Here is a 17,438-nt window from a genome sequence, read left to right on the forward strand (position 1 = left end):
CTTCAAACCAGCCTTTTCCACTGTGGATATTTTAACAGCACGGGGAAAAGCACCATATCTACATCTATGACACCAAGCTAATACATTTCTGCATTTTGATGAATACATCCTCTCCTTGAAGGAGCAAAGATGCTCATTTCCATCATATGCAATCTATATTTCATAAGACTAAAAGTCTCACTTGGCCTCGAGGTCAGTGAATTGCAAACATAGCACAGGAGCCGCTGGTTCATCACGTACATCACCACCTCCGGTCAGGTGTACTTAAACACGGGGCGCCTTTCTGCCAAAATAAACATCCAGTTTCATCAGCATGGTAACTATAGCTCTGCTCAGCTGCAGGCCCCTCAGTAGTCAACGATACAGTGTCACTGGTGAGAATATGAGGGGCGTGTCTCTGAAATGGAAGACATCCTGGTTATAGCAGGAGCAGATAGAGTGGTGACATGTGTGACTCAGTCCCGATTAATAAATCAAGTTTGCCTCGGGATTAGGAGGAGCGGGGTATGAAAGACAAACCATTCCAATCATTTTGCACTTCTTCAGCAACATTAAACGTTGCCTCCTCCCCCCTTAGACATGTAATGTTGTTTTTGAAAGTTATATAATGAACTTTATGTTGAATGATGTCCAACTGGGAAATCTAATAATACCAAGTGTAGCAGTGTGAACACGCACATCAGCTCTTTCCAATTACCCGTGAGTCTGCAGCATTAAAACGGATTTAACTTTTAACGTGTATGTTTAAAAATAAGCACATGCTTGCAGTTATTCATCCAGCTGTCTTCGAATTAAATTAGTTTGTTGAGGTAGAAAAAAAATGTGTATGATGAATAAGACAGGGTGGTTGTGGATGAGGGGTGGAGGAGTGGAGTGTGGGTGAAAAGGTCAGCAGATGGTTATTTATTTGTCGCATCCTGACGCTATGGTGATGAAGGTTAGTATGTTAGGCATTCGCACATGATTACGGGGGACAGCGTCCATGATCCAAGTCACATACTTTATCTTTTTAGTACTGTTTCTTACAATATGCATGCGAATGGGACTTTGTATTGGTGGTGCAGAGTTTGGTGGATTAGAAGGGACAAAAAGCATTTTAGCTTTTGTGCTGCAGAAGGGGAACGATGCAGGCGGCCATCCTGATACTTTTGGTGGACTGTATCTGATCTGCTGCAGCATTTAGGGCACATTAAAGCTTTTGGCATATCATTAGTGGATATGCATTTCTTTCAAGGATGTTCTGCCCCCTTGTGACAGGAAATCCAATGCTTCAAGAGCCTCTCTGTACATGTGCAGTGTTATTTTCACTCTCACTTCTCACTTGAAATAAATACAAAAAGTGTCGCTTGGGCCTGCTGAGATGAGTGTCAAAAGGCGTTTACAGGTAACTGCTTCGCTTTACATTGCAGGAATTAATAGGGACGTGTGAAGGTGCAGTGGAACGAGGTACGCATAAATGAATCAGCATCTGTGGATTTGGGCCAACTGAACTGTTAAAACAGATGGATATTGCATATAAGAGATTAGTGGGAACAGAAGGTTTTGGCTATGAAAACTGTGTTTTGAGTAGGATCCAAATCCAGTCATAAATTACAAATGTGTAGTAGTCAGACACACAGGATGTAGTCTTAATGTGAGACTGCACTTTTACAGCATGCAAAATGGCGATACTATTTTATTTTTTCTTGCATGACAGACAATCTGTCATAAAATTGACATGAAGTATATAGCTGAGAAGAAGTCAGTAGAGATATTGACTTAATTCTGGCTTTTGGCCACAGCTCTAATTCTCATAACAAAATTAGATTTAAGACATTATTTGATTTCGAATGGTGCCTATAACAGCAAATCACCGTGGGATACTGAGCAAGGAAATACGGGACACTTTGGACACTTCAGTAGGGACTCCATTTTTAAATTAGATCAGCATCACTTTAAGATTCAGTGCAGCTTTCTTTTATTACCATCTTAGGACTGACTTGTTTTGATTGGATGTAAAAACCAACCTGTTATTATGCAACCAGTTACTCGTGCTCAAGGTTTACTCATGAAAATGTGGCCTTGTCAGCACTCATGAGGTCATACACTGTAGGTTAGGTGTGTCTGAGAAACAAAATAAAACATGGGGGGGTGCCTTTAATCTGATTGCTCTTTGATTACTCAACCCAAGTACTGGTAAATATCAGACTTGCTCATTGGACCTCTGAAGTGTCAAGGTGTGTGACTGTTTTTAATTCTAACATGAGCTAAATGCAACTTTTTTTCCGCCTTGTGTTATTTTTAACAGTTACAAGTGTGTAGGATGATTAGTATATGGCACAGTAGTAAATAGCACACCATCTGAGTGATGAAAACAGTGAGAAGGAATACACAGGTGAGAAAGCAACCGCACAAAGTCTAAATTTAGTGTGTGAACAATGAAGTTTATTTAAGTGTAATACGACGAATGATGATTAATGATTAATCACATAGTTGACGGGCGAGAAGGGACTTTTTGATGAACTCATCAATACAAAGTTTTTGTTTATGAGTTTACTCAAGATAATTACTTGCAGGCTTTGAAAAAAAAAATCACTTTTCATATTAAAAAAATAAAATAAAATACATCAGATTTCCCAGTGTGGTCGCCAAGGGGCGACACAGTACCCCACATTTTCTCCCTTTCTCTCGGCGTTGTCCTGTACGAGTCCCGGTGTGGGTGACGTCACCAAGGGGACCGGCGATCAAGCTGAGTGCGCGCAACGAAATCAAACCGGAAGTTAAGGAATTTGTCTTCAAAATAAAAGCATTATGCATCTTAGCTCACACAGAGGAGCAAAATGTCCTTGAAAATTGTAGGCGCAAAAATGAATAACAGCAGATTGAATAAAAATTAAAATAGACAATAAAATATTTTCAAATTCATAATCTTTATTTGCATCCTTCTTGCATTTCTTTTCACATTTAGCTGTTTCATGTTCAATTAATAAATAATTTGGGGGTTGACATGATATATTCATAAGTCGTCGTAAAAAGTCAAAGACAGGTGGAAAGGTGAACATGCAAACAAGGAAGGTTTACAATAAAAAATAAATGGACAGGTTTTTATTAGTACATTTCACAACATGTCTCATTCACACACATACAAGCGCTTTTTTCTCTCCATCTAATTGCTTTTTTATCTAGCATTCACACTCTGATGAACATCAGGAGAAATTCAGGGTTCAGTATCTTATCCAAGAATACTCTGGCGCTACTCTACCTCCTAAGCCACAGCCACCTTGGGAGGGTAGTGAGACCTGCTGTTATGTGTGGTTTGGAAATGTTAAAATTTTCATTGTGACTCACCAGGTAAGTCCATGGACAAGTTTGGAAAGAGAGTTAGAGAGGCAATGCTGAGAGAGTTTGGACATGTACAGAGGAGGGATAGGTGGTAGATTGAACAAAGGCTACTGTATATGAAAAGAGGAAGATGACAGAGACGATTTGTGGATGTAGTGAAGGTGGTTGTGTGACAGAGGAGGTTGTCAGTGATAGGGTGAGATGGAGTCAGAGCATCTGATGTGGTGACGCTCTAAAAGGAGCAGTCGGCTGAAGGAGAAGAACCAGAATTCCTCTGGAAACAAGTTTTTGTGAAGCCTCCAGACACCTTTAAAAGGGCAGACATCCTGACGAATCATCTGAATCAACTTATTAAATAAAACTATTGGTTACTTTGAGATAAAAAAAGAAGAAGAAGCCATAAACCGAAACATAAGACATATATGATTTAAAAACTTAAAAGAAAACTTTAAAAATCTAAAGACATTTAATAAAAGCCTATTTTTCCCACCTGGAAGTTACATTTCTGTCACCATCTCCTCCGGACTTCAAATTCAGTCTTGTTTGACTGCAACGTCTCTACGCCCAGAGCTATTTTATTTTGAAAGCAAAGAGCGGAAGTTGGCAGCCCCGTAGACTGAGCTTGAAACGAGTGCTTGAGGTGGAGGCAGTCAGCCTGCGACGGAAAAAAACAAGCTATAATAGGTCGGACACTTCATGCTCGGTTCTTGTTTTAAAAGAAAGAAAAATAGAGAAACCGGTGGTTATGTGGATGTAGGAGGTTATTTTCGCGGCTTTCGCGCGGGCTCCCTAACTTACAATTTGATTGGCGGGTTCTGGTTCGTTGTTGAGCGTGTCGCTGTTTGCCCATTCTCACTGGAGTGAACACTAAGGTAAGCCTTGTAACCGCAAATGAACTGTATTAAGTTGGTGCAGTTGGACTGGTTGTTTTGGCCATTTCAGTGCTGCTTAAACGACCGTTTTCAGTTATATTTGCCCGGGAAAAATGTAATTACAAGCTGAGGTAAAAGTTGGGGTAAAGAAAAACGGCAGCTTGCTCGTGCCACTTTGTAGGTTTGACGCTGGGTCTTTGTCCACTCAGAGGTGGTTTCACTGGACGCTGTGTGCTACAGCCTCGGTTTTTCCTTGCGTTTGAGTGGTTGCTGTTAACGAGCCACACAAACAGTGATATTTTTCTTTTTTAATTTTTAGAGTCAGAACAAATGGTTTCCAATTTATCAACTTTACCGTTTAGCATTTTTTTTGCGGGGCCACTTCTTAAAGGCCTATAAGCGCAAGCTACTCAAGCAATCCTCAGGCAGGTCCTTTAGACTGTTTTCTCAGGCATCTGCTCTTGTTTGAGTAATTTCTCGCATTTATATCTCTGATTAATAAAACCCCACACACAATTTCCTGTCATTCTTTTTACATTTACAATGAGCTGCGTTTGTCAGCAGGCCTATTTAAAAACGCAGTGGCTTACACAATGAACCACATTTGCCAAAACACCATAGACTGGCGACTGGTGCCACATGCCGAGATTGTCAATGTTGAATGTCTAGTGGCTTTTCATGGTAACTACACCGTGCGTCGTCCTCATCAATAGCAGCAGAGAATAGCATGCATTGTCTGTCTTGCTGTGGCAGTTATTGTCCATAAGTAAAGTCCCTTTTATTCTAGAAGACGGGGGGAAATTTGCACTTGCATGCAAATGCAAGGACTGAGGTTATAAGAAAGCACAGTTTCTCTTTTTTCTTTTTTTCAACATGCAGGTACACTTGCGTGGCACACCTATTCTGCCGACACACCCTCTGACAAGAGCACCATGTTAGCTCTGAGTCTAGGACAAGGTTCACTCAGAAATGAACAGGTATGCCGTGTAGGCATGTGCAATAATGGAGCGATAAAGTGTGAATTGCATAAACTTCCATTACATCACAAAGCAAAGAGAGAACGCGAGTTTCAGTGCTTTGCATTTCCAGCATATCAGAAACATGACTAAAACTAGAAAGACTGCTAATGATACCGAGAAGTGCAGTAACTGCATGTACTCACTGGAAAGGTGAGCTTTTCGGGCTGACTTCACACTCAAGTAACATTTAGTATGAGTGTTGTAGATTATGTGGTGGTTCAGTTAAACCCTAAATTTGACCTGAAACTATTAGTTATGGGAATTAGGGTGATCGGGTAATTTGGGTCTGATTCCACCTCACAGTGCATATTTGCTGCATTTCTTGATCCTCTATGATTGTAAGCTGAATATTATTGTATTTTTGATTGGCAGACAAAAAAAGCGGTATTAAAATAAGTCACGCCATGCCTTTTTCCCCCCTCCAATTTTACGACTTATAAACAGTTATAACTGAAAAAGTAATGATAATAAGTAATGATAAAAAGTCAGATAATTGTTGCAACCCTGCTGTATCCTGTTGCATGCATGCTTTTAAATGAGGTTTCGATCTAAGGCATTTTTTATGTTTTATAGGTACATTTTGAAGGAATTACCAAGTGTGTGCACATGTTAAGCAATTCTGTCATTTTAATGTAAAGTTGATTAAGTCAATTTTGCAGATGCTGCTTTTTTCCTCTTTAAAGTCTTTGTAAACCAATTATTTGGGACTTTTTTTTTTTCTTTCTTTTCTTTTTTTGGCTGGTTGCTCCAATCGCATCATTTAAAGCAGTCTTTCATTACCTCTCCTTTCAAGAATTTATAATTGACATGTTTCATTATAAGCTGGACTTGTAGAAGAGCCCTTTTCAAAATGACACACATTAAATTGGCTCCATGTGCTGCAGAGACTGAAACCAATGGTGTGTTCAGGCAGCCATCATCAATTAATAAAGTCAAACATTTTAAGAGTCAATCTGTGGGAACTTCCCCTATAATAGTCTGCCAAGTGTTAAATGCTTGAGATGAACTGAAGCATTTTTTTTAACCAGTGTGTGATTCAGTATTGGGGTATTAAAACATGCATGGTTTTTCCTACCATAATATGTCTAAGTGAATGAAGCAACCTGGACAACAGGTAATGATTAACCTCATATCCAATCTGATAGAAAGAACAAACACTGGTGTTAATATATGACTTTGTTTGTTTCCACCTTGCATGAGCTTTGTCACTTGAAGTTGATATGAAGGCAGCTCGTAGCAAGTGTTGAACAAAATATTCTGTACGTCAGATGAGGTGGTATTGTATAAACGTTTGGTGCCGATTTAGAGAAAATAATATAATATGAATATTTCTTAGTATATGTGATGTTGATATATATACAAGCATGTAGATCGCCCTTGCATTTAGTGACAAATTGCTATTTTTCGTCTGCATGTCTTAACTTCCACTATCAAACTTGGAACATGTGCACGTTTGTCATTTGAGCTGCATTTTTTTTCTTCTTACATACGAGATACTAATCCAAATCCTCTTTCTTCTGTGTATTTGATTGCACTTTTATGAGCTGTGACTAATTACTCTGCTTGTCTTTCTTGTATATGCCTAATGGGCCTTTAAAAAAAAAAAATCCCTTGCATACTGCCGCGCTGTGCCCACACAATATTTTGTTCCTCTGTTGTTTTGAGTGGAAGCCATTGGAAAATGACTTTGTTCCGAGCAAGTGATGCTTTGCTTCTTTCTCATTTTGCTGATTTATGTGATTTGTACTTGAAGTGGTCTTCTTTTTTTTCTCTCTTTTTTTTAAGAGAAGGCGCTGAGTCGATCATATGCGATCTTAAATTGTCTGTAATGTAGCAATGAATCATTTATAGTCTAATAACATAAGTGGTAGTTAAATGATTTAAGATTTCGAGTGCAGGCGAAATATATCTTTATTTTTATGCCTGCTGTGAGAAAAGGGTTCTAAAACCTATTGCATCATCCCCTTTTATTTTATGACCTATATTACATGGACTGTCTCTTGGAGAGTGAGGGTAATTTTATTTACACTTTCTTCACATTGTATGGAACGTTGTGAAGAAAGTGTAAGACGCAGGTTTCTGTGTAGACCTCCCAAACAAAATAATAGAAATTGGAGCAGAGCGATATGACCAAAAATATTTATCACGAAATAAATTTGAAAATTTGCTATAACGATATAACTTTCCTTGCTGACAGTTTAACCAAAAGGCATTTCCAGTGGAAATTGGCCGACATGTCCTCACCATAACCATGCATAATATCCACAAAACTTAAAAAAGGGGTTATACACACACAATACGGTAATATTATATTGAAGCATAGTATGTGTCACTCCGTGAGTCTCCTGACTACGATAGCCGTAATGCTCCGACAATCCATCAAGCAGTACGGCTTCATAGCTTAGCAAAGTAGTACTAAAACATTTGACAGATTTTTGAGCACCGTGTACCACATAAAATCGTTTCAAGGTCAGTAAACACAACCAGAATTCGTACATAAGGCACACGGGATTATAAGGGGTACTGTCGATTTTCAGAAAAATCTTAGGATTGAATTTAAGTGTGCCGTATTTTCCAAAAAACACTGTAATAACGACGGCCCGCTAGCATGCGCTACCAAAAATAGTGCTTTGTTGTGTATCTGACGGACGAAAGCTAAACCAGTTCCACACCACTGAAGTTGCAGCATTTTTACAAACCAATTCTGGTTTATCTGTTTCATTCAACGATCTGCTTTCGCCCTTCTCATTCTCCATCGCCGCCATCCTTTTCCCGCCATCTGTGTATGAAAACAAAGGCACTGCGCATGCGCGTTTTACCCATATTCTATCGCGATATTTCATTTTCTTATCATTCCCCAACATTATACCGGTATTACCGTGAACGGTATGATATGGCCCAGCCCTAATAGAAATTTATTTCCAGCAATATTTTCAGGAGCCTACAGCAGGGGGAAACATCCATGGAAAAAAAATTTTTTTTTTCATGTGGAAAGCATAAAATTTCGTGTCCCTCAGGGAAAAGGCTTACTAGGAGTGAAGAAGGAATTAATAAATGCTGTGAGAAGACAGAGCAATGCTTCTGAAGAGAATCATGATGGAAGCAAGATGAAGGCCATCTCATTGTCATTGTAATCATCGGTAATCTGGGGAATAGTTGTCCATTAAACTGACAGTACATGCAGTTATGACTTCTGTGACTCTGTAATGTAAGAGAAGAAAGTTGATTCATGCTGCTGTTTAAACTGGATCAGGAAGGTTACCATGGTGGTGTGTGTGTGTGTGTGTGTGTGTGTGTGTGTGTGTGTGTGTGTGTGTGTGTGTGTGTGTGTCTTGTTGGTGAAATATAATCTTTCTTCATTTAGGTTTTGTTTGTTTTTAAAGTTGGTGTTATTTCCTTCATACCACGTCACTGTAGCCCATCAATGTTTTTTTTTTTTCTTCTCTTCTGTTTTTTCAATGTTATTATCAACATGGCTCTGGGATGGAAGTGTCAGCCGGTCACTTTAGCGCAATGTGGTTTATTTGAACAAATATTGAAAAATGGAAAGTTAAGTTATGCACAAATATTGTTAGTGTATAAAGTGATCATCATAAGAATCATAAGAATTTCCCCTTCCTTATCTTAGTGTGCTACATCTTGTCCGAGGTGTTGCTTATTCTGTGCAATGATTTTTTTAACATGATTTTTCACAGTGTAGTGATTTGCACATTTGCCTAACAAGCAAAAGATCCCTGGTTTGATGCCGGGAGGAGACACAAATCCCTTGGGGGTGTCATCGGGAAGGGCATCCGGCATAAAAATCTGCCAAATCAAATACACGGACAGATCCACGGAGGTGATCGTTTGTCACTAAGGCAGCAGTTGAAAAGTAGTTTTTCTTTTCAAGACCGACTTAATATTTATTCAGTATAACCTCAAATTAGTGACTGAGCCCATAAACTCTGTAGAGAAGCTTTTACAGAGGTCAGGGATGAAAAACCCTTTCCCATAGACTTTTATAGAACCATAAATCTCTTTGTAACTGGAGCTATCACCATCTGGTGTCTTCCAGATAGATGCAGATTGTTAGGGACTTCCGCATTGGCTTTATTTCACCAACATGGAAGCTGTGTCTGTTTTATACTGTTTATGGCTGTGGTAGGCCCAGCAAACAATAGAGATCCTGCACTTGACGGTTAATGTTGCATGCAGTTGTGGGTGAACCATGTGAGAGATCCTAAGCAATTCAGAGATAAAGGCAACTGTTAAAGTTCCTTTAACAGGTTCCACTTTATAAACTTTGACACAAAATACATCTACACCAAGTAAAATGTATATGTATCTTACTGATTAAAACTCTTCTTTAGTAATCTTAGCTGCACCTGGAAAAAAATGTGGGAGTTTCAACTTTGAGTTTTATAGCTAAACTGAATGTTTAAAATGTATTGGTCTATCGTGGTTATTATTTCTTCTCTTTGGAAGCCAAAATGTAGACATTCATTCCTCTCTTTCTGTTAATCTGATGGCATCTGAACATGTCTGCTGCAATCCCATTGGCAATTTAAGACTCCAGTCACACGGGCCTTGACTTCAAAAAAGTATAACAGAATGAGTGATCGGCCGCTGTAAGTGTCTGTAACAGTATAACCTAGGCACGAGGCTTTATTCTAACAGATCTAGTAACATTTGTATCTCATCATCAAGATAGAATGATTCTTTGTTAACAGGTAGGTGTGTACCTACTAAGGTTGGGCAATATGTAAAAATTTTCCAACTGAATAGTAAGTCCACTAACCGACGATAGGCAATATAATTGCGAAGGTGACTTTTTGATAGGTGGAGCAATGTAATCATGCACACACTGATTTGCATGTTTAGAATTTATACGTTTTGTTTGGAGGGAATATTTGACCTTCTTTTCTTGTTTGTTTCAGCAATAATATAGCTACTTTTTTGGATTATTCGTTTATTTATTTATTTATTTATTTGAGATGCGCCAAATACTTTACGTCAGATTGTCTTTTTAAAATGTCTGCTAGAAGAGATGATTTGATTTTTAACTTACTTTTTTTTTGTGTACTGCCTTTCCTTCTTTCTTTTATGAGTTTGAGTAAATGAATCGCTGCATTTGGGCGCACTCTGAGAAGGGTGCATTTGTTCGCAGCTGGAAGAGGGTGCTGTTAAAATAGCGCTATTATTTATTTTATTTTTTTCCGTTGACTGCTTCTCTTAGCTTCTACCAACATTATTAGCAAACTTACTCATGGGCAGATGGATGGATGGATGGATGGATGGATAGACAGATGAATAAATTGCTCTTGTAAAAACGATTGGTGAAAGGCTCGGCCTATCGTTGATATATTCGTCTAATCGCTCAAACTTAGTACCTACCTGTAAGAGAAGTGTCTGCTATAGCTGAAGGTCTCAGCTCACTAAAAAGAAAAAAGCTCACTGTTTTCTCAAAATGCCATAAACGGCAATAATACCTGTAGAGGATAAAAAAATAAAAATAAAAACCCACAACAAAACAAAAAGCCCTTTGGAGTGACAAACAGACTACTTCTTTCTGCACAGAGGATGGTGTTGGAACATCAGGCTTTTTCCACATTTCACCACCAGCCCAGGTCCATAAACATCACAGAGCACAAGAGAGTTTGTGTGACTTAAACGCTCACACAGACCTCTCCAAAACCAACAAACACCTTTCATGTTGTTTTTTCTGTTAAATTGTTAACTGAGTACATTTGATGCATTGGGTCCTAGTCTATATAAATAAGACTTAAAGTCTTTACTGTAATGAAGATGGGTCAGATTAATGAGATTTACCAGTGTATAGTATTCTCTGAAGTCTGTTTTTTTGCTTTATGTTGTTTTAAGTTTTGCCCAGAGTTTACTTTATAACTACAACATCAGACTTTCATGCCTGTAGCACTACATCTTTATTTATATTACTTTATGATAGGCTAACAAAGCCATGAGAAACATCACCTGTTGAAACATCAGCATCTAAACATTTAGTGTCTAGTGGACACCACACCCCAGGCTGTCGCTTTTGGCTTCCTTTTTTTTTTTTTTTTTTTTTTTTTTTTTGATGACTTTACTCAGTAGTTTAGACTTTCTGTTGTCTTTCCTGTGTTCCTCTTTTGTTCCTTGAGTTTGTCTAGTCTCTCCTTCTTGTCCTTCATTTCTGTCATCACCTCCCAGCTCCATCTCCTTCCACCCGGTTCGAGTTCCTAATTCATGCCCAACAACTGATCTAACAGTATGTTGGCTTCAGTGTCCTTGTGTCACCACTGGGCATCAGGCCTAATCCTGCTCTGTGATGAAAGGGAGGTGGCAGGGGTGAGTGCTGGAGGGAGGGGAGGCTGTGAAAGAGTAAAGCTGGTTAGAGTACGATTGCACAGTTTCTCAGTCTTGCATACTCTTATCCACAGAGTCAAAACTGCACACTTTTTAATCTGCAGTTTGAGGTTAAGACCTGAGTTGCAAGTTTGAGTGCAAGTTAGGGACATTATATTGTATTTTAAAAACAGAAGAGAAGACGGCATATTTCTGCAGACAGCTATCGAGTTTGAGGCAATACGTTGGCAGGTTTTCTTACTGAAATGATGGATATAGATGGAGATTTGAGGGTTGGGAGATGTAAAGCTTCTGAGGTCTTCAGGGAGATTACCCATGCAGACTATGATTTCAGCTTCGCTTCACTCTGTGGAGAAATATGACCATAAATTTATAAACCTTCCGGTGAACTGCTCATTAAACAGTAATCAAGAGTCCACTGCTGTCCCACATGTTCCTTAAGCAGGTATGGGGTTCAGATTGCATAGCAGAAAATTGCTACTTGGGCTGTGGAGAGAGAATCTGAGCGAGGGTGAAACCCAACACTTTACTGTAAGAGTTTAAAACTTTGGACAAAAGTTTGACATCTTACTTTGAGTGCAAATAATGACATAAATAAAAAGTCACATTTTATGTTTTAGATCAATATTTGTGCATCTCTAAAATTTCATTAGATTGATCAAAAGTGAAAATAACTATAAGTACACCAAAAAAATTAGTGATCAAATACTGATGCGCCCTTTACCCCTTATGTCTCAGATTAGAAAGAATTTAAAAGACTAATTAAAGGCCACAGCACCATCTTATTCAGACCATTTGCATGACTTTCGACATCTAAAAGTTGTGAAATGAAGAGAAATTTATATGGCTCATGGAAAAACTTGAACTTTTTGTGAGTTTATTCCATCCTGTTGTTTTTCTGCAGAGGCTTCGACAGGCCCTTCATGCTCTAATTGATTTAATTAAGTGAACGTTTTCCCCTTTGGCTGTACTGATGCAGAAACAGGCGGCGTGCAGACAGAGCATGAGGGCTTTGCTTATCTGTATTTCACAGAAAAATCCAAGTTCCCCTCCGAGCATCGCAGCCCACGTTACTCCCATCCCTCTGCGGTTCAGCCTCATTAACAAGCTCTCACCATTCCTATGGACGCTGTGAAAGGCACTCGCACTCTAGTAAACATTATGATTCATATTTGTGATTAGTTTTTCTGAATGGATGAGTTATTCCGCATAGGGCGCACATTCTGCAATGGAGAGACATCGGCTATGTTTTTATGAGGTAATCTTGTCACTTGGATTTGTTTTGTTTTTGTTAAATATAAAATTAAACAAGCTAAATAATATTTAAAAAAAAAAAAGATAACAATAGCCCTATGGAACATTTGGGACGATGTTTACTTTTCTTTATTATTGATTTTACCCTCTTGTTTACTCAAAATTACTCAAGCATTGATAACTCTAATGTTGGCCTGAGGAACATGCACACATGTACTACCTCAAATGCCAAATGATGTTTTACCAGCTGTTCTTTATTCCTGCCAGTAATGAACTTCAGCCGGGACTAACATATAAGCTCTTCACTCGATCTGCCCTTGCTCTAACCTCAGTGTGAATGCATCTTGACCTGCCATTCAGATTTGCCACTGCAGCTGCTGCGTTCTTTGATTGCTAAATTACACGCCTCTCACTGTTACAGGTTGGAATGACGTGTCCAGTAATTTCGCTAATTGGCTAAACTCATCAAAACCTAAGATTAATTTGAAAAATGGGAGCAATCTGATTTGGAAAAAAAAATACTTATGACCTTCAATGTTTTGACAATTTAGGAAAAAAATGTTCTTTCAAGCCAGTGAAGACTTGGGGAAGTCACTGGTTTATGGCTTAAACCAAGTTTAAGAAGTAATTCTCTCATTAAACCATAGAGTTAATTCTAACAGATTGAACATTGATATGCATTGTTCATTGTTAATACTGTTAATCTTGGAGTTGCTGGTAGTCAGATTTTGTTATTTTTGCTGATACATATACGAGCTGCTTTCCCCTGTTTCCAATCTTCCAGAGGTAATAGGCTGCAGGCTGTAGCCTTATATTCAGCTAAAAACATGACTGTGTTTTCAGTTGTAGGCTGAAAATGAAATGGAAAATATTTCCTCTTACAAATGGGATGATTTGAATTGGATAATAGGAAATTGTTTTTATTTTTTTTTCTGACTGAAAATTGACCCAACATTCCCAAAAGATCCACTGCCCTACCAGTGCAAACAATCTAGCTGTTTGCTTTGCCTTAGTTTTGTGAGTCAGTTAAGCTTTCATTCATCTTTCAGAGTTTATCAGCTGAATATTTCTGATAATAAGGGGCACACACTACCTCTGAGTGCAAATGTTCCTAACTGTGTCAAAACAACAACAAAAAACCCCACTGATTTTACTTTGCAAGGTTGCATCAACCTCCTCATACCACAGAGGGACTGCTTTACACACATACATCCATACGTATGGATGATGGAACCAGCTATCACTGCATCTCTCCAATTTAGATCTTAATGCATTAAAAAGCCCTTGCCTTATCCACATCACTGTGTGACCTTTTTTTTGTTTTGTTTTTTGTTCTGAAGAGCCTAGTTTACATCATTTTTCTTATTAAACTCCAAATGTTTATGATATTGTGATTCCGAGGTAAAATCACATGTAGTTCTCTTCAGCAAAATATAATTACAAATTTTATTCGGTATCATTTACCAATAACATACACAGGAAGCAGGTGTGTGTGTGTGTGTGTGTGTGTGTGTGTGTGTGTGTGTGTGTGCGCGCGCCAGCCGTGTATAGTGAGACCGTGTTGTCTCCCTGAACCCCCAAAAATGTTATATTGCAAAGTTTTTCTCTCTCGTTTGTAAATTTGTGGTATTGTGAGATCTTCTGAGTTTGTATAACTTTGTAATCCTGAATAGTCAATATTTTTCTCAGAAATTTCTGACTCTTGGCCCTTGCAATACAGATACACAAGTTCAGCATCTTCAGCTCTGAACTGTGTAATGGAGGACAAACTGTGGAAGTTCAGGGACTTGAGATGAGCCTAACTGATCTGAGACTGTTCTGTGTTCTGGACTGCAGTTTTTCCAGTTTACACGTGTTTAAGATAAGCATAGATGCAAACCTAGATCAGCAAAACCAGCCTGTTTCACAATTTATTAGATTTAAAATAATGCACTCGTAGCCATCTGTGCACCAAGGGCATGCAGTGTAGCTTGCCCCACTGCCCAGCTGCTTATCTTAAAGGGTTTTATTGAATTCTCATCAGTATGACTTTGAGAGGAAGTTTGTCGATAGCTTGTGACTTTAGTCTGCAGAGAATCGGGTATGTGATTCTAAGTAATTTCCCACAAGATGATTCAGAAATCCTTGAGATTAAGGGAAATCCCCACACTACAGAAAAGAATAAGAAAGTAAGAGCAGACAGTGTGCATTTGCTGGGGCATGCATTATGGGAGGGATTATATGGATGGAATTCAACTCTTGTGAAAACGTGCCACCCGCTCCACAGCTTATACAATACAGGAGCTAAACATTGTTGTCACAGTTACATGGTGAAGAAAACAAGAAATAACACACAACATCTATATGCAGCTGCAGGTTTTAGCTACAAGTTGGTTAATGTTATATAGCCCAAACTGGCAGCCCTTTAGTTCCATTAGCATTAGAGATGTTTTCATTAAATGTTAGACACCAACCTTAGCCTTGCCTGAAAACCTCAATTATTACAAATTGCTGAGCAGTGTTTTGCAGCCTGATGTGCCTCAGAACATGGACTGCACCATTAATCGAATAAATTGATTAATCAACGCCATTAGTCAAATGACCCAGTTTTATCTTGATTTGTATGAAATATTTAATAGACCGATCGTGCTGCTGCTACTGAATATTTATGATCTATGCAGTAATTCGATTACAACGGTTGTCTAGTGGCCTACTAACTTTATTTGACTTGTATTTTCCCAGGCTTGTATCACAGTTCTGTGTGATGTAAGAGCTGCAGAGACAGCCTCTCTGAACTTCAGTCAAAAGTAGTCACAGCTACCGTCTGTGTGACAATTTGGCTCACCAAGACATAACTTGGAGCCCATGAAATCTGTTCAAGGACAGACTAATGCTTTGGAATAACTCAAGTTTGATATTTTTGCTTTTAAGGAAGGTTACCATCTGAAATCACCAGATCATGTACTTGTTAAAATCTAGGCTTTAAAGATATGTTGTCGTCTTGTATTTGTCTTCAAATATACTGCTGCGTGCTTGGGAGTTGATTCAGTTGCTGGTAGCAATATGATAGGCATCCCCTAATCCATTTGTGCTCTCTCTCTCTCTTAGCCTCTCTCACACGCATGGCTACAGCTGAAGGAAATCCTTCTTTATTTATGAGATGTAAGGTTCAGAATGCCACAGGGGTCTCCGGAGAATTAAATACTGCACACATTCTGTTTTTCCGCTGTTGAGTGTCTCTTTGTCGCTTTCACATGGACACAGTCATATACACTTGCTACAGGACATCTATTCACCCAGTCTGCTGTTTTTTGGGTTGGCAGAGCTGCAGTTGTTAGAACGCGACCTTGGGAGGGCAGAAAGAGCTGCCGGCAGATGTGTGTACGGTGCTTCACTGTTTTATGTGGAAGAAATTATATCATCTGCATGTCGTAGAAGCAGAAATGCCATCCAGTGCTCAGGCCACACTAAATCGGCACTGAAGTGTAGTGTAAAATGTCAAGCTATGGATGCCTGTGGTGCAGAAAACCATGTAATATGAGCAGGAGAGCTCAGATAGTGTGATGTATTTAAATTGTTTACGATATCAGCAAAAAGAAGTGGCCAGCAAGGAGAACACACTGATGGCATGAAATGGCACATTTCCAGCTTTATCTACCCTCAAATCACAGAGAATATACAGTACCACTGTAACTTAGTTGGCTGATTTTAAAACATGGCTGCTAAGAACTGAACTGGACCTTGTCTGTATATTAAAAGGCTTTGTAGCTTTGAGGTATTGACACTTTCATTTTTACCAAACTGTTCTGGTGTTTTCCATGGGTATGCCGCCAAAACAGTTATGTAATACAGACAAATAAACATGTGAAAGAAAGAGAAGCTTTAACAACTTTCTTTTGAAGCTTGTTAAAGAGTTCCCAAGTGTCTTGGAAAATGTAGGTAAATATAGATCATGGAACATCATCCTTGGGCAGGGAAAATGAACAACATGGTAAACTGTCCTGGAAAATGTTTTCTTCAAATGCGGTGAGCATTAGTGCACAGAGCAGACGCATGGGAATGTAGATGGAGTATGCAAAATCTTTGTTTTTGTTTTTATATGCTGATCATTAAGCAAATATTAAGGCTCAAATTTAAAAAAGGAAGACAAAACAAAAATATCCCAGATTCTGATACTAATGCCACAATCACAATTTCAGAAGCCTAAAATAATTTCACCACATGCTGTAAATTCCATTTATTTTCCCATGCTTTCTGGAGAAAGAGAGGCTTTATGGTGTGTTGACTCTGAGACCTTTTTGCTGGATTGTTTTTGATTGTTGTGAGGTTGGAGGAAAAGAAACAAGCCCCCTGAGTAAAGGAAACAAATGTATGCACTCAAAGTCTGATGACACGGTCGTTTACAGTGATATTAGTTAGGAGATCTGCTTAATGATTTGGGCACATAATATTTTAAAAACAAGCCACTGTCAAAGGATGACTTTGAATAAAGAATAAATGCTGTAAATTATCCACATATGCACAGGGGTGTAGAAGTTGTTCAACAGGTCTGCATTGAATTGCACCACTCTTTTTGCATTGCTATTACTACATCAGTCTGTTCTCTCTTGGGAGCTTCACTGTAGGATCTGATCAAAGAGAATAATTCAGG

At 38.7% G+C, this 17,438-nt stretch overlaps 1 protein-coding gene across 2 annotated transcripts in view; it reads left to right on the forward strand.

Annotated features, from left to right (window-relative positions):
- Positions 1 to 3,900: 3,900 nt before the first annotated feature.
- The window catches only part of nck2a (NCK adaptor protein 2a), a 41,917-nt gene continuing 28,379 nt past the window's right edge, over positions 3,901 to 17,438 (forward strand). The window contains exon 1 of one of the 2 annotated variants that reach the window (XM_082508894.1): positions 3,901 to 4,005. The gene's annotated coding sequence lies outside the window, so the exon portion shown is untranslated. Of the gene's footprint in view, positions 4,194 to 17,438 lie in introns of both variants that reach the window. The other variant, XM_082508893.1, reaches the window with a different exon arrangement.

This window comes from Aulonocara stuartgranti (assembly GCF_965226115.1).
Source record: "Aulonocara stuartgranti genome assembly, chromosome: 16".
Taxonomy (NCBI): domain Eukaryota; kingdom Metazoa; phylum Chordata; class Actinopteri; order Cichliformes; family Cichlidae; genus Aulonocara; species Aulonocara stuartgranti.